The following is a 16167-nucleotide window of genomic DNA, read 5'->3' on the forward strand; positions in this document are numbered from 1 at the left end:
ATCTCACCTTTTTCACAGTTACGAGGGGGAGGGGGGGGGGGGCAGAACCATCTTTTTAAAAACCACCTCGCTTCATAAATGTTAAGGACTATTTTCAGAAGCAGACGCACAGAAATGTGTCATGTTTGTATACAATATTATATAATCAGTAAGCATACTAATTGAATCTAAACAGAATCAAATAGATAATTATAGAGAACACACTGTAATATGATATTAAACATGTAGGAATTTAAATATTATGAAAAAAAGTTACTGATATGTACAAATGGGATTTTACGAAAATAAATGGCACAGCATATTCCTAAAAAGGCAATATTGGCTAAGACAGCATGCTATTAAATAAAAAAAGACTATGTGCTTGTTTTTTTCTTTTTTTTCCTCAGACAGACTGGTTCTCCCTGCCTGTAGTTTAAATACATAAGTGTGAGAGAAGGACCTGGCTGCCCAGGGGAGCCGAGTATTCCTGTGGAATATAATGTAATACAGGATGTGGCTGCAGAGTGACGGCTTCCTTACAGCCTTCAATGATAAACACGCAGGGAACATGGGCTGTAGTGCACAGAGCCTTTGTATAAGAGGTGATGAAACAGCAAGTACACCTGCACGCCAAGAGATTGAGAGAGAGATTTTAGACTTTTTATTTCTGTTTTTGTATGAATTCGATTTTTAATATTTGGTAACACTTTTAGTTTCAGTGTTACTACAATTGTAGTTATGATTAATAAATAAGTGTCATTGCACAGTCATGTTACTGTTGAGGTAATTATTGTAATGTTATTTTATAACTAATTGATAATCACTGCTATTTTAATTTTATTAATCAAGCATATATAATTGATACTGAACCACGGCCCTGCCACTGCTGCTACTTCTACTGCTAGTATCTCAAAGAACATTTCAGAGGCGAACTTCTTAGTTTTACTGTTGTGCAGACGCCTCAGAATGTAACAGAATCCCTCCCTGTAACCTGTGGCCTGTGGATCATGAGACTGTTTGGTTTCCAGATGATAAAGACCTCACGCTTTCAGATATTGCCTTCATACTCTGCACACGGCTGTATTCTGTTATTCTCTAGGTCAGGTCTGATGGTGGTTATTGTATAAGAAAAAATGACCTTTTGTCTCTGTAATTTTACAGTTGCCGTCGCAGTATCCTACATAGTGTCTTGAACACCATTTGAGGTGTTGTATATGATTTTCTTAATGAAATTCCTTTGGCTCTGAATTTCTTCAAGTGTAGGCTATTAATGCAGTGGCAGGTGAATATAGCTGGCTAACTTCTGGATAAGAGGGATGGTGCCTCCTCTTCTTAGGATAAAGCTTAAAGCCTCCCATGAATGTAGTGTATAGTATGTTCTGAATAGAGTTTTTGCTCATTCTCTTGTACAATACCAAACATGACTGCATATATTGAAAAGCAAATGATGGGAATAGCTGGAATGCTTTGGTAATGGATTTGCTTAGATAGAAATGTTTCTTTTGAATATGAAAACCACTGGAGTCAACAGCATTTACCAATATGAGCTAAAATCAGGTATAGACCATGTATGTGCTCCTTTTTTTCCCTCATTCCAGATGTCATTCCATCATAAGCTTTTGGAATTTCATTTCAGTACATAAAATGTGATCAAAATTGAACAGAAAAACAAGTAGTCAGTTTCACTTCAATAGGCAAAATAATAGAGATGAAATTGACACACATTTATTTCCACTATATACAAAATGAAAGCAAATTCACTCCAAGGGGTTTCAAATATTGCATTCAGACTGGATAGTCCTCTTGGTAACGCTTATTTGAATGTGACTTGAATACAGTATGAGGGTGGTATTGGTGTAGACCGCAAATGTGAGTGTAGACAATATTTCAATAGGAATTCAGTGTGCTTTGATGCAGTGCTTTTTTGGCAACCTGAAGCAACCATGCTCCTTAAACTATTCGTCACCACATGGATGGGCACGTTTTCATCTTGAAAGTAGCCAGGGTATCAGTGCAACACTATTGGCTGGATTGATCTGAAACAATGCTGAAATAAACTGCAACATTCGTTCCACCTTCCTGAGTAATCAAGGGACCCAGGGGAGTATACCAGGACCACCACACCATGGCAAATCGGGGAGACCCAAAACAAAAGCAATTATCAGATGAATGTTTAGTGATATTTATTGCTCTTAGAAATGTCTTTTCTACAGCATTAGGAGCAGTAATGGCCCTAGTTATTACTGCCACTACTAATAGAGGACATTAACTGCTAGCAACCACTTGCTTTTGTGATTCATTGTTATAATTTTAGGAACAGGTCACACCACTGCTCTGTGGGGTGGGGGATGGATTGTCTTGTAGTTTCTGCTAGCACAGACCTTAGTAAAGCTTACTTTTCCATTGTGCACTTCAGTAGGAAACTGTCAAGATCTTTATGTATGAACTGATGCAGCCCAGTAAAGAGTTCATATAAATGAAATGTACTGCTCTGTCTTGAAGGATGAGAAAGTAATGCTGATTTCTTCTATTTTGCTCCTCCGGGTTTTAGCTTTATAAAAATCAATTCTGGCCAGCTGTAAAGTGTTAGAAAGTCTCTGCGGTGTAATCCCTTTCTTCGGGAGTGAGGATTTGGATGGTGTCTGCGATCGTTAATTGTGGATTTATTGCATTGCAATCCATCAGCATTAGTAGTGACACCAAAATTGATGATTTGGCTGAAGAGCAGTGGATTGAATATTAAAATATAAAATATAAATAAATATCCTGGCTGGGAGAAAGTACAAGAGAAATATGAATTAAGGTGTCAGACACCAATTACAGTCTTCTTTTCAGGTTATAGGCTAACCTTGCCAAATCATCTAATGGGAATTTATTGCAACTATAATGGCAATGGTTCTGTACAAGGGGTGGCTAATAGCCAAGGATAGCAACAAGGGTATGAGCCATTAAGAATAGTAAAGGAATTGTCAGCTCTACTGTTCATGTGCTGAACCATATATCTTTTGTATAGCAACACTCTTCCATCCCTTACTGTTTTGTTGCTGGTCTTGTTTTCCCCTTTGACCACTGGGTGAATATCACTATACCTGTCACAATACTATAAAGGTGGTACTTTTACTTGACTTCCTCTTCCCAGTTTGCTGTTTTTACACACACAGCTTTTTATTTTAATAATTTTTTATCCTCTAAATAATATCACGATAATCATGTCGTAAATCATGCTTTAAATTCTATTAATCAATCCACATCCCTAATTAATAGTTATTTCGCACAATATTTTATTTCTCTGTTTTTGCATGAAACGCGATTTATCGATTCAATAGTCATTTCTATGCACAATAAATAATCAAGTCACAAACAATGATTTATAACACTAATTGATTTTTCTCCAACCCTATTAATATCCTCTAAAGGAGCTTGTGGATTGGAATTAAAACACAGATATGATTATATATCCTGAGAGGAAGAAATATCTCATGATATGTACTCTTCAGAAATGCATTTAAAAAAATTATCATGGTAATTGATCATCTCTTCGCCCCCCCCCCATCCCCCCACTTTATCACATTTTATCCTCATGCTGGTGCTTCTGGAGATAATAAGGAGATTACTGATAATTTACTGCAGTAACGAAGTGTCTCCCAGCAGGGAGAGGGATACTATGACACTGCCAGGAAACACACTGCAGCCTCCCGTTTCTTCGCGACACTGCAGTTACATCCGCAATCAATGTTAATGCCCCGTATGATGAACGACAGGGAACCACACTAATGCCAGTGTTTGCTTGTTTCTTCCAGGCACTTCACCACACTCACTGTAATCATAAGGCTTGGCTTTAACAAAGACAAAACGGTAGGTGGAGCAGATCTGTCTACAACTATCTGTCATACAGACACATTTAAAGAGACTGAGTGTTCTTTTTCAATTAACCTTTTGTTTCCACCTTCCTCATGACTTATGACTTGTTCAATGTGAGTCTATAAGGTGACTAATGCCAGGCTGCAAATTGAATGCAAATATGTGTCATCAAAGGCTTCTTATAACACTGTTGTTAAGCGACTGTAAATAGCTGTTGTATTTGCGCAAGATCCTCCTAAGAAGGCAATGCTTTGAAACACTTTTTTCCCCTCATTATAGTAACATTCTCGCAAGTCCCAGTTTGTTTTATTATTTACCTTTTTTGCAGGCTTGCAGTAAGTTTGGAAGCAATTCATTGTACTTAGCCAGGTTGTAATACTCCACGACCTCACACAGTTCATTGGTGTGACGCAGGGCCTCGACTGGGGTGCCGTGAGATGCTTTGAGGGAGTCGCAGCACAGATATTCTCTCCCAAAGCAATGTTACCTGGCATTACCGGAGCATCATATTTTTCAATCAACAGCAGTTAGATGCTTTGAATGTGATACCTTTCTAACATTAAATTACCATTTATCATTTTTATCTTCAATACCTGCGCTATGTATCATTATACAATAAATGAGGCCGAATGTCATGGGGGGGGGGGGGGGGGGGATAGATTGTCTTTGCACAATTCAAAAGCAAACTAAACTACAAAAAACCATAAAGGACTTGCAAGAAAGCTATTTTGCTAATGCAAGGGAAGACAAAGTGTTTTGAAGCATTGGCTTTAACTTATTTAATGCTGGTTAAGCAGATAAAAAAAAAAAAAAAGTCAATTTACAGCAAAATTCAAATGATTGTTGTCTCCTGCAATAGACTGTGTTTGCTGGGTATCTAGTAGGAAGTAAGAAAACAATAATAATATTTGTTCCCAAGTCTTTCTGGTAACCAGGATTTCAAGCTGGAAGTTTTGGTTACATGTTGAAAGTCAAAAACACATTAGTCTCTCTCACTTATATGTGAGACTTTAAAACTGAACCCATGGCGCTGACTGGGGAAGAGGTTTGCGTCCAACCTCCGTCCTATTACATTGGTTCTGTGAGTTGGATCTTATAGCTTGGCTGCAGCAACACATTTACAGGGGGAAGAGTGTATCATGCAGTGTTGTGTAGTATGGATTCTGACCGCTGTCGATGAGATGAGATTGAAAGCCCGATGAACACATATGCAGTCTCTTTTGCATGGTGGTTGAGATGTGTGCAGTGGGCATGGGCACCGGTGTATCATTCCAATAGAGGGCTGAACGGAACTCCAGTGCACAGTCAGTGTGATAAACCTGAGAGCTACAAGCAGAGGTGTTAAAGATGTATTACACTGGGCAGTACATCAGAATGCACTGCCAGTCTGCTGTTTTATAACAGATAATTTATTCATTCATTTATTCATGATCTTTTGTTTTATTTTCAGAAATATGTGGCTGACAAACATCTCCATCCGAGCACCAAATGGAAAGATAAGAAAAGTGATTCCTGTTATCGGAATGGGGAGGGGCAATCGCTGCCATTTGAGTTGACATCATGCACTTAAACTCCACCTATGTCTGGACAGCCAATCAAACAGGACTGTGCCAGATGTTCCCGGCAACTCACTGTACATAGAAAATGAGGGGACTGTAAATTAAATTTTGTTTGTTTTGTTGTATATTTCTGATTTGTTAAGTGTGTTGAGTATGTTGGAGTTTGTAATTGTACCTTTCTGAAAATATTGTACTAAAAAAATGCACTCAATAAATATGAATAAACTTGATACAATTCCCAACTTTTTTTTTTTTTTAATTAGGAACATTTACAAATGAGATTCTGCCAATCTGTGCAAGTCCAGTTCCTAGCAGCTAATTGATCTCAAAACTTTGTCAAGTCAGGTCTTAAAGGATCCCAGTGATTCAGCATCAACATGACTAGGTAACCAATTCCATACTGTCATCACTCTTTGTGTGAAGAAGTGTCTTTGTTCAATTTGCATAGCTTTTTAGTGTGAGAAGCTGACTTACCCACCCTTTTAACTTCCTATAGTGTGAGGAATGTGCGTGGTATATATGTGCTACTTCACATTCTCACAACAAAAAAGTTTGAGTTTAGAGTTTCTAAACTGCATGGAAACCCTGCCTTTGTCAACTACGGACTCTCCTTTTGGTAATATTGTGACCAGAATTAAACTCAGTATTCTAAGTGTGGTTTCACCATTGCGTTCTTCAACTTCTTATGATTTGTACTCCACACTTACACCCTGTTTGTCTTTTGATTGCTTCCCCCGCTGTCTGGTTGCTGACGTTGATGAGTCTATTACAACACCAGGGTCTTTCTCCTGGTGATTCTCTTCTAGTTCTATACCATTTGTTTGGTATTTTGATGCTCCATTTTGTGAACAGCAAGTAATACTTCACATTTGCTGATATTAAATGTAATTTGCCTAATTTCTGCCCATTGTTTGTACACGTTATGTTCGTGCATTCCAAACTCACTATAATTCCCCAGTAACTTTGAAAACGTCATCTGAATTTTGCGCAGAGTTTCTGGATCTACACTCCCCTGGATTAAGTAAATACATCGATTCTTTGCCGGATCTAGTTCAAGTTATTTCTACTATAGATATATATATATATATATATATATATATATATATATGATATATATGATATATGCCATACGGATACTTTATATAGAAACATGTATGTTATAATATCATTTTTTTAAATCAACAAAGAAAAAGGAAAGCCGCACACTCAAGCATATTCCTAAAAGTTTTCGAAATGTATTGAGAAAAAAAAAAATGTTTTGAAATTTCGAAAACTTTCAGGAGTATGTTTGAGTGTGTGGCTTCCCTTTTTCTTTGTTGATTTAATATTTGCTCCGTTGTCTGGCACCTATGCTGCATGGGTGTGTGTTTACTCTTTGTTTTTCTATAAGATCTATGATCAATTCTCCCTCTTATTTTTATAAATTCCATACACCTAAGGATGATTTTTTTACGTTATTAACTAAAAAAATGCAATATCTTGTATTTTGTTTTTTTTACTATATTTTTGACAACTTTGAAAAACTGAGCATACTGATAAAGCCTGACCACTTAAGTACAATTAGATGGTTAATCTGTTTTTTTTTACGAGTCGAATGCTCAGCTTATCACTATATATATATAATTATATATATATATATATTATATATATATATATATATATATATATATATATAAATATAATATATACGTTTGCAGAAGTATTCACCCTCTACCAGTGTAAAACACATTTTGTTGAATTACAAATAATCTGTCAAAGAGTTTCAAAGGTTAAATGCCAGCAAAACTTGCAAAGAAAATGTACAAAATGAAATTTACTGGTTACACAAGTATTCAGCCCCTTAAGAAGCACCTTTTGCAGCAATTACTGCTATGAGTTTTTTTGGATAGGTCTCTACTAGCTTTGCACAGTAGGATGGTGAAATGTTTGCCCATTCTTCACATGAAAATTGTTCCAGTTCTGATAAGTTTGTTGGGGATCGTCAATGGACTGCAATCTTCAAGTCTCGCCATACATTTTCTATTGGATTCAAGTCAGGACCTTGACTAGACCACTCGAGAACATTAACTCTCTTCTTGTTCAACCACTACAGTGTGGCTTTGGCTTTGTGCTTCGGGTCATTGTCCTGCTGAAATGTAAATTTCCTCTTCAGTTTCAAAGTCTTGGCAGACTCAAACAGGTTTTCCTCAAAGATTCACCTGTACTTTGCACCATCCATTCTCCCCTCTATTCTGACAAGCTTCCCAGTCCCTGCTGAAGAGAAGCATCCCCATAACATGACTACTTTTTGAGTAATGGCTTCTTTCTTCATTCTACTGGCCAGCTTTGTGTAGAGACCAGCTTATTGTTGATGTGTGAACACTGACTCCCATCTCAGACACTGAACTTTGCAGATCTCTCAAGGTCATTATTGGCTTCAGAGTGACATCCCGAACCAGTTTCCAGCTTGCTCGGCTACTCAGCTGATGTGGGTAGTGTCTGAGCGGTATCATGCACGCTCCACTTGTTATTGATGGACCACTGTGCTGAGAGGGATAATGAAATTTCCTTGTACCCTTCTCCTGCTCTGTGCTTCTCTACCACTTTACCCCTGATTTGTTTCGAAAGCTCCTTGCTTTGTTGGAGTTACAGCTTGAAAGTCTTTATATACCAAAATGATCTACAAGTTAAACCACTTTGAGTGCACACAGGCTGAAACCATTTCACTAATTTTGCGACCTTTCAAACAAATCATTTGCACCTGAGCTGATTTAGGGCTGCAGTAGCAAAGGGGTTGAAAACCTATGCAACTGAGATTAATCTATTTTTCTCTGTAAATCTTACCTATTTATATTGATATTGATATTGCATTTTTAACTTTATCAATGTGGAGTGGTTTGTGTAGATGTAAAGTCTAATTTGAAAGCACTGTGGAGCCTGCTCAGATGCCAACAAAATGTGAAAACATTTCAGGGGAAGGAATACAATTGCAAACCACTATATATACACAACTACAGTATATACATATATTAACAGAAATATAGAGGGGGCCTTCAAGTAGTTGGGTTTTTCTTAATTGACTATTTTGTAGAAAGCTCAACCAAGGAAAATATACAAATTAACATTTTGATTTGCACATTTTTATGCAAGTTTTTTTTTTTTTTTTTTTTTTTTTAAATATATTGAAAAGCATTATTTAGTATACTGCGTTGCACTTCACAATAACAAAGAAACCAGAACATTCCTAGGTCTGAATTTATTCATACAAACCTAAGAATGCTGGGTTGCAGTTTAGGGATAGTCATTTAAAAAAACAACAGAATTGCAATGACGATTACTTATTGAGTTAGGCAGGTGTCAGAGCAATTAACCTTTAAAATGGCAGACACAAAAATTAAATCAATTACAGCAGAGACCTTTCAGTCAATCATGGAGGGTCATATTATCAGTTAAGTAAAGTCATACTCTCATTTCTCAAGTAAGAGGTGCATTGAAATTACCTTATATTAGATACTAACAAACAAACGTTTAGTTTTATTTATTTATGGGGACCTTTTCTTTTAGATCTACATGTTGGTTTATTTTCGCTGTGCCAGGGTCTGCGCTACGTTTAACACATCACATTCAGTTCATCCCCTTTGTTTTTTTTTATTTTCTGCTGCTTTCTTTTTTGTAATCCTCATAAGGTCATGCCATGGACTGGAAAGGGAAAATTGTAATGTCAGACCTGGTCGACATATGACAGCAAAGGGTTAATTATAAACAAATTGTGTATTGGGTTAGGGAGTTTTATAATTAAGTTTTACATACATAGTATACATGTATAATAACTAACAATGACAAACACAGATAGCACTGCAAACATATTTATTTATAGGCTACAATCGTACATACTAAAATACATACAAAAGTAGATGTCAATATAAGAAAATAAATGAAGTCTATATAAATGGCTTACTTTTTTTCTTTTTAACCAAAAAAAGATTGTAAAATGCACATTAAAAGAATCGTATATAGTAAGCTGTGGCAAAATATCCCTATTTTTTTTTTTTTTTAAATCTGTGTTGTCCAATTTTTACCCATATGCCAGATAATCTTAAATCAGCATTTTATATGTGAAGTGTTCTAAATAAATATACATTCTGGATGACAAAATGCACAATTTTCAATATTCTTTACAAATTATACACAAAAGAGATATGTCCATTTTTTTGTATTTCCATTTGGCTGCTGCTCGCTGGTGGGAGAGCCATCTCTTGTACACTAGTAGTTTCCATAACAGAGAATTATACTTCCATTAATTTTTCTTGATTTCTTTAACATGCATTTTGATTAACAAGTTCCCCTTATCAAGTCATTGAGACAGGAAGTGATGTTCGTGACCTATGATAATTTTTTAACCAGTAATGCATTCATTAACGACCTCATCAACTCAGTCTGAAAGCATTAACGGATTAATTTTATTATCAGATTTCATTTGAAAATCACTTGCTACTAAAGATGTCATTACTATACTGCGAGTTCGATACAATAACACTGTTTTTTTAAAATCCCCCCCATTATGTCAAAATGTTACGACCACCAACCGCAAGGTCGCATCGGTTGCCCACATGGGTTTGATGCAAAAAGAAAAATGACTTCCTCAGTATGATGGTTTTATCTCTCAGTAGGCGGGACCGAGAGCATCATCCCAGGAAGGGGCCTATCAGCACCTCTGGTATAGAGAGCTCAAAAAATACCTACCAATAGCCAGGCATATCCCATATGTAATATTGTTGTGGGTCGTCTTCTCTTTCAGGGAACCGGGATTACGGTAAGTAACCCAACATTCCCTTTCAATTTGAAGACAACCACCAACAACATTACGTATGGGAAATGTGTACCAGAGCCTTCACGAGGGAGAAGGAACGGCGGCATACGAGAGACACATCAGAACCTTATAACCCAAGGTTAGCGGTGTACGTGTGCAACCTCAAGGACCCTGGTACCTATAGCCGCCATACATATATCAGACAGTGAGGCCCCTCTGAAGAGGACCCAAGATGTAATTAACCCTCTAGTAGAGTGCGCAGCTAATCTCCCAGGTGGGGGTAAGTCAGCACAGTCATACACCGCAGCGACTGTCCGCAATCCAATGCGACAGTCGCTGCTTTGAGAGGGTCTATCCTAGGGTCCATATGCCTTGGCAGACAAAGAGCTGGATAGTATAACGCAGAGCTCTTGTCCTATCCTTCGTGAGAGCCTAAAGTACAACATGAAGGCTCCCTTCGGCGAGAACGACCCTCCTGGGAGGGCGTAAGCACCAAGCACCTTTCAGGAAACGGGTTGCTAAGAAATGCGCACCCAGACATACCGAATCTACAGGGACATGGCATGCAGACATAGCCACTAAATGCACCTTCAATGTGGAAGGAGACCTACCAGCATCAAGCAGTTCTTGAAGAAACTGTAAGATAACCAGCATGGGGCAAGACTGGGTCATGACTTCTAGTCAGACACCAATTCTGAAAATACTTCCACTTATAGGCATTTACAGGCAAATTGCCCCATAGTAACAAAAAGTGTACTTGTGGTACCATTTCCATTTACTACAGAAGTACTAATAGTAACATTTCTATTAGTACTAAATTCCATTTAGTAACATTTCATTTAGTACATTACCAAGACATTGTAGTGCTTAACAATCATTGATGATCCCTTGGTCAGGGCGTTCTAAGCATTAAAACAGGTGATCCATTTATGTTGGACTCAGAGATGAATTAACTCCCCAGACAGGGTTACATGTTATGCCCTCCAGTCAATTTAAAAATAAAATATCAATTTCGGTCACAAAACAATGCAGAAAAAGTCAGGAAAGGGAATTTCTCTTGCCTCACATCAAACTGTATTTACCTGATTGATTGCTTCAGAGGGTGCTGCAGTAAAAAGTCAGGCTTTCACAGAAACACCTGACAAAGGAAATGTTTTAACGTTCTAAAGAAAACAAGTTTACAGTGAAACACTTTTTACCAGCAAGCCCTGTGGATTAAATGCCAGAGCTTCTTTCAATAAAGAATGATCCTTATAAAACAATAAAATAAAAGGAGCACAGTAACTTTTATATACTTTAAGAAAAGTATGGGAAACTTTTACACATATTAACCCATATGATTTACTTCTAAATTCAATTATAATTATGTAAACAATAACTCATAATTAACCCAAATACAAACATGAATATGCACCAATATAAGATCCAGTGTCCCAAATCATTCTAAATTGAAGCTCACCACATATGAATGCAATATAGTCTATGCATAATTATATTTCAATTACTTATTTTAAACTTTGATCCTTTCTTTATTGCATTTCTCTTCATGTTCATGTGTATGTTGACACATTGATTTGTCATACACTGCAATTAGTGAATGCAAAAACCTGCAACAATGTTTATGCACGCAGCAATCAGTGCAGTTAAAACAAAAATAATTCTGGTAGTTTTTAGAAAACTTCAGTTTATGAAGTCAAGTAAAACTAGTTGTCAGAAAACATATTATTATTGGATTAACAGAACTGCAAACACACACAGCAAAGCAATTTAATTGCAATGCACAGAGAGTTGTTTTTTGATCATTACTGTTTGAATGTGAACTGACCTTGGGAGTTACAACCTATGTGTGGGAGAGGCAGTAATATGTTTTTTTTTCCTGTCTCAAATAATACAAGCAATACATAAAGGGGAATTATCTAACTACAACATTTTAATTTCAAACAACAAAAGTAAACTTGCTCCGGATAAAAGCGTCATGCTAGAAAGAAAACAGTGGGTTCAGTACAGATATGACAGGGCAGAGAAGCAAGGACAACAATATAAAGTTAACCCTTTGCGGTCCTATGTCGGACCAGGTCCAACATTACAATTTTTCCTTTCCGGTCCAATATCGGACCCTGTCCGACATCATCAAAAAGACGTCAAGCACAGGTCTCTTGCCGGAAAAAGCAGAGAAAACATTTCAATGGCCGAGTGAGACTGACAGAAGCTGACAGAAGCCAAAAAAAAAAAGGAAGCGGATCGACGCAATACACAGTGGTCGGATGGTCAATTTTGTCGCCCCAATCAAAGCTCAGTTTAAGAGCCCCTCCTCCTCTACCTGTCATGACCATTTTAGCGTTGCCACACACACCAGTGTCTGCCACAATCCTATGTCTTTATAAGGGTGGGCTACAGTACCGACGGTGAACTTGAACTAAAGTGTTCTCTTGTAAGTTGAAATAGGAGAGTGAACGTCATTTTCTTACATTCTAGTAGCTCTTGCTGCAATCACAATCTGGCTTTGGCTTCAGCAAAAGCTTTGGTTATATCCTCCATATTCAAGGATCTCCGGACTCTCTGCTCAGTAGAGATCATGCTAAACCATTCAGTCTTTTCTGGGACATTGTTTTCCGCAAGTACGTCAGCTTCAAAGAGAAACTCCTCTCACCTGAGGCAACAGTGGCAGGCAAAGTCAAGAGTAAATGCAGGGCAATGCTCAACTTACCATACAGCTCTAACAGATTCTCCTTGTAGAAGAAATGTGATCTTGAAAAACAATGACAGCTGCCCTCACTCAAGGACCAAGTCCTGCTGTCTATGTCCCTCCAGGTTCCTGCATGACTCCTCCAGTGTGTCTTCTTGAACGGCTTTCTTCATGTTATCTGCTGAATATAAAAATCCAAACAAAGAAATAAATTGGTCCACCTGTGTGAACCTCTCACTGACACTATTCAGTGCTATATCAGCCAGGGGAAGAAAAAAATCTTGCTTAAAGCGCTGTTTTGGTGTGAATTGAATTTCCTCTGTGACCTCATAGAGGAACTGGCGAGTTGCAATTCTCTGTCTCTCCACTGGGAATGTCATGTCTATCTGCATTTTCTCAGCTACTTCTCTTGCATCTATCTGGGCTGAGGCAAGTCCACCATCCCTGTATTCCTGGAGAAACTGTTTAGCACCATCAGTCTCCCTCTTCACTGTCTCAATCGACACGCTGGGGCTTTGCAGGAGTTTGCTGACGCGGTTTACCTGATACAACACATTGTACCAGATAACAACACAGAGAATGAACCGCCATGTTGTCAGCTCCTTACACAGGATCTGTGATGAAGACAATGTCTCCCCATCCTTCTTCTCTGTTGCGTGTTCACTGAGTGCAGTTAAAGCCTCCACCACTTCAGACACTTGGTAGCAAAGTGCTATCACACTGTCAGTGTGGCACTCCCATCTTGTTGTTGACAGACTTTTCACTGTTAGCTTCATATGATTTTGTAGTATTGACCAGCACTGTACTGAGGAGCTGAAGAGGTTGTAAAGGCACTGATGAATGCCGAAAAAACTCACAGATAGTACAAATGACTTGGCTGCATCAGCCACAACAAGATTTAGTATGTCACTACTACAGGGAACACACATTGCCTTATTCTTCAGTTCCAGCACTCTTTTCTGGACCCCCTGCTTGTGTCCCATCATATTTCTTCCATTATCGTAGGATTGCCCACGACAGTCTGCAATGTTCAATTTCCAGTGGTTCAGCTGCTCAAGGAGGGTATTGCACAAGACTTTTCCTGTGGTGTCAACAACACTGATAAACCCAACAAAGTGCTCTGAGATGGAGGCCCACACATATGACTCACAGTTCACAACGTTGTAGCACCAGGGACAACTATTCTGTGTGGCCTATGTCTGGGGTGCAGACTATTACGACTGAAAAGTATTTGGCCTCTTTCACTTTCTGCACAATTGCAACACTTTTCTGTCCAACTAATGCAATTAGCTCATTTTCGATGGTGTTACTCAAGTAATGATCCTTGATTTCCTTTTTGTCAATCCTTCGAAGATGTTCTCTCATTATGGGATCAAACTGTGCCATCAGCTCTATCTGTCCAAGGAAGTTGCCATTATGGGGCTCAAAAAGTTTCTCTGAGTGTCCTCTTAACGCCTGGTTGCGTTCTGCTAAATGGCAAACAATGTCAATTATTCTGCTTAACACAGCCCTCCAGTACTGCACTTCCAGAGTCTGTAATTTTCGACTGGCACTATCAATGGTTTTTGGCAGATTTCAGCCTTTCATTTAATTCACGTCAGCTCTGCATATTGGCACGGTGCAATTTTCCCTTTTCATGCTCTTTCAAGTGGCTATGAAGATTTATCCATGAAGGAAATCCACTGCTGCTAAGAGCATGTCTGGTGCCTCTTTCAAACAGCTTGCAGCAGAAACAAAATACAGAATCACTGCTCACTTTGTAAACTAACCACTTTCAATGTATTTTCTCTCTGTTTTTCATTTTCTTTTGGTAATTCTCTTCAGTAAAACAATGTGGGACTTTGTCATCGTTTTGTAGGAATTCAAAATCCTTAATTTGAACTGGCTCCCTTTTGATCGGCTGACATTTATCTTAATAGGTAAGCTTGTCTGGCCAAAGCATTGGGTCGTCCGAGCGAATGACAGTTTCACTCACCACCGGGTCAATATTTGATTTTTGTTGCAAGGATTCGGGCGAGACGTCAGCAGCAGGTGGAGCTGCTTCTTCTGAGCGAGTCACTGTAACGTTATCCTGTAGGTCTGTGCTAACGGTGCTGCTGCAGCACGTTGAGGCGGTGGTAATATCCCAAGGAGGACAAACATTTTCCACCTCATCCCCATCGGATGAGTTCTTTGCAATCTTAAAGAAACTAATGAGCTTCTGCAAACTTTCCTGTCGAGTTTTTCGATTCTTCTTTCGTTTTTGAGCTCCGCTAGGATACGTGTGCTTATTTTGCTAGATTTCACTGACTGAAGCTGGTCTAGTTAAGGTCGCTCAAATGTGTCATGATGTTGTGGTTTGTGTGTTGGGAAACCATGCCCCTGGCAATACACATAGTCCCTTCACCACAGACATAACACAGACATAAACAAAAAAGATAGCTGTAAGGTACCACAGTGGTCAAGTGGTTTCTGACAGTACTTCAAAGAAATGTGGACATTTGCCAAACTACAAAGAGATTGTCATGAGTTTCTTGAACGTACTGAATGTCCGGTTGAACTGAACTTGCAAACCTGTAATTTTACTTCATGAATTACATGAATTATTACCACTTGAAGACTTCACCGAAATTTTGGACAAATATACTTATTTTAGACGGTGAACTTCTGTGGGGTCGCTACACTTGGGACCGCACTAGTTGATCACGAACTGCGGCCGAGAGTACGACTCAAATCCTCATGAAGTTTCAACTAGTGCCCTCACATGCTCAATGGAATCAAACTTTTAACTCTTTGCAGTCATTTATTTTCAGTGCTTCTCAGGTGCGTAAGTCAGAGTCCACGCAGACGTAGTCCAGGTTAAATAAAAGTGTACAGTTTATTTAATAAATTGTGCGCAACAAATGTTTTTTTTTTTTAGAGTAAACCAGATTTAAATCGATTTAACTTGAATTGCAAAAGGATACTCAGTACTGCATCTCCAGCCAGTACTGCAAAGGACACTGTGTACCTGCAATCTCCAGCCAAGTCTTACCCCTTGTTCGCTGCATTGTTCACGTACAAGTGTATAGACGACGTGAAAATCCTGCAATCCAATAGACGATCTATTTAGGAGAGACTAGTTGTTTGAGAAGTTAATTCACTCAAAGGCTTTCAGTAATGAAATCCAAGTCATTATTTTAGTTCTATTAATCTCAGATAGTTTTCAAGTTTTTCGAGACGTTTCAGCACTATAAGAAACTCGCGACCTACGTCTTCGTCTTTGGAGGAAACAATCAGGCACAATAGAGACATCACGTAACCCGATACCCTAT

General features: G+C 38.3%; 1 protein-coding gene across 3 annotated transcripts in view; it reads left to right on the plus strand.

Annotated features, from left to right (window-relative positions):
* Positions 1–5598, plus strand: part of LOC121323239 (ephrin type-B receptor 1-like) — a 275028-nt gene extending 269430 nt beyond the window's left edge. Inside the window, exons 17-18 of one of the 3 annotated variants that reach the window (XM_041264173.1) lie at positions 3780–3834; positions 5291–5598. The gene's annotated coding sequence lies outside the window, so the exon portion shown is untranslated. Of the gene's footprint in view, positions 1–386; positions 581–3779; positions 3835–5290 lie in introns of those variants that run through there. The other 2 variants (XM_041264174.1, XM_041264175.1) reach the window with 2 other exon arrangements.
* The last annotated feature ends 10569 nt before the right edge of the window (positions 5599–16167 follow it).

Source organism: Polyodon spathula, chromosome 11 (assembly GCF_017654505.1).
Source record: "Polyodon spathula isolate WHYD16114869_AA chromosome 11, ASM1765450v1, whole genome shotgun sequence".
NCBI lineage: Eukaryota > Metazoa > Chordata > Actinopteri > Acipenseriformes > Polyodontidae > Polyodon > Polyodon spathula.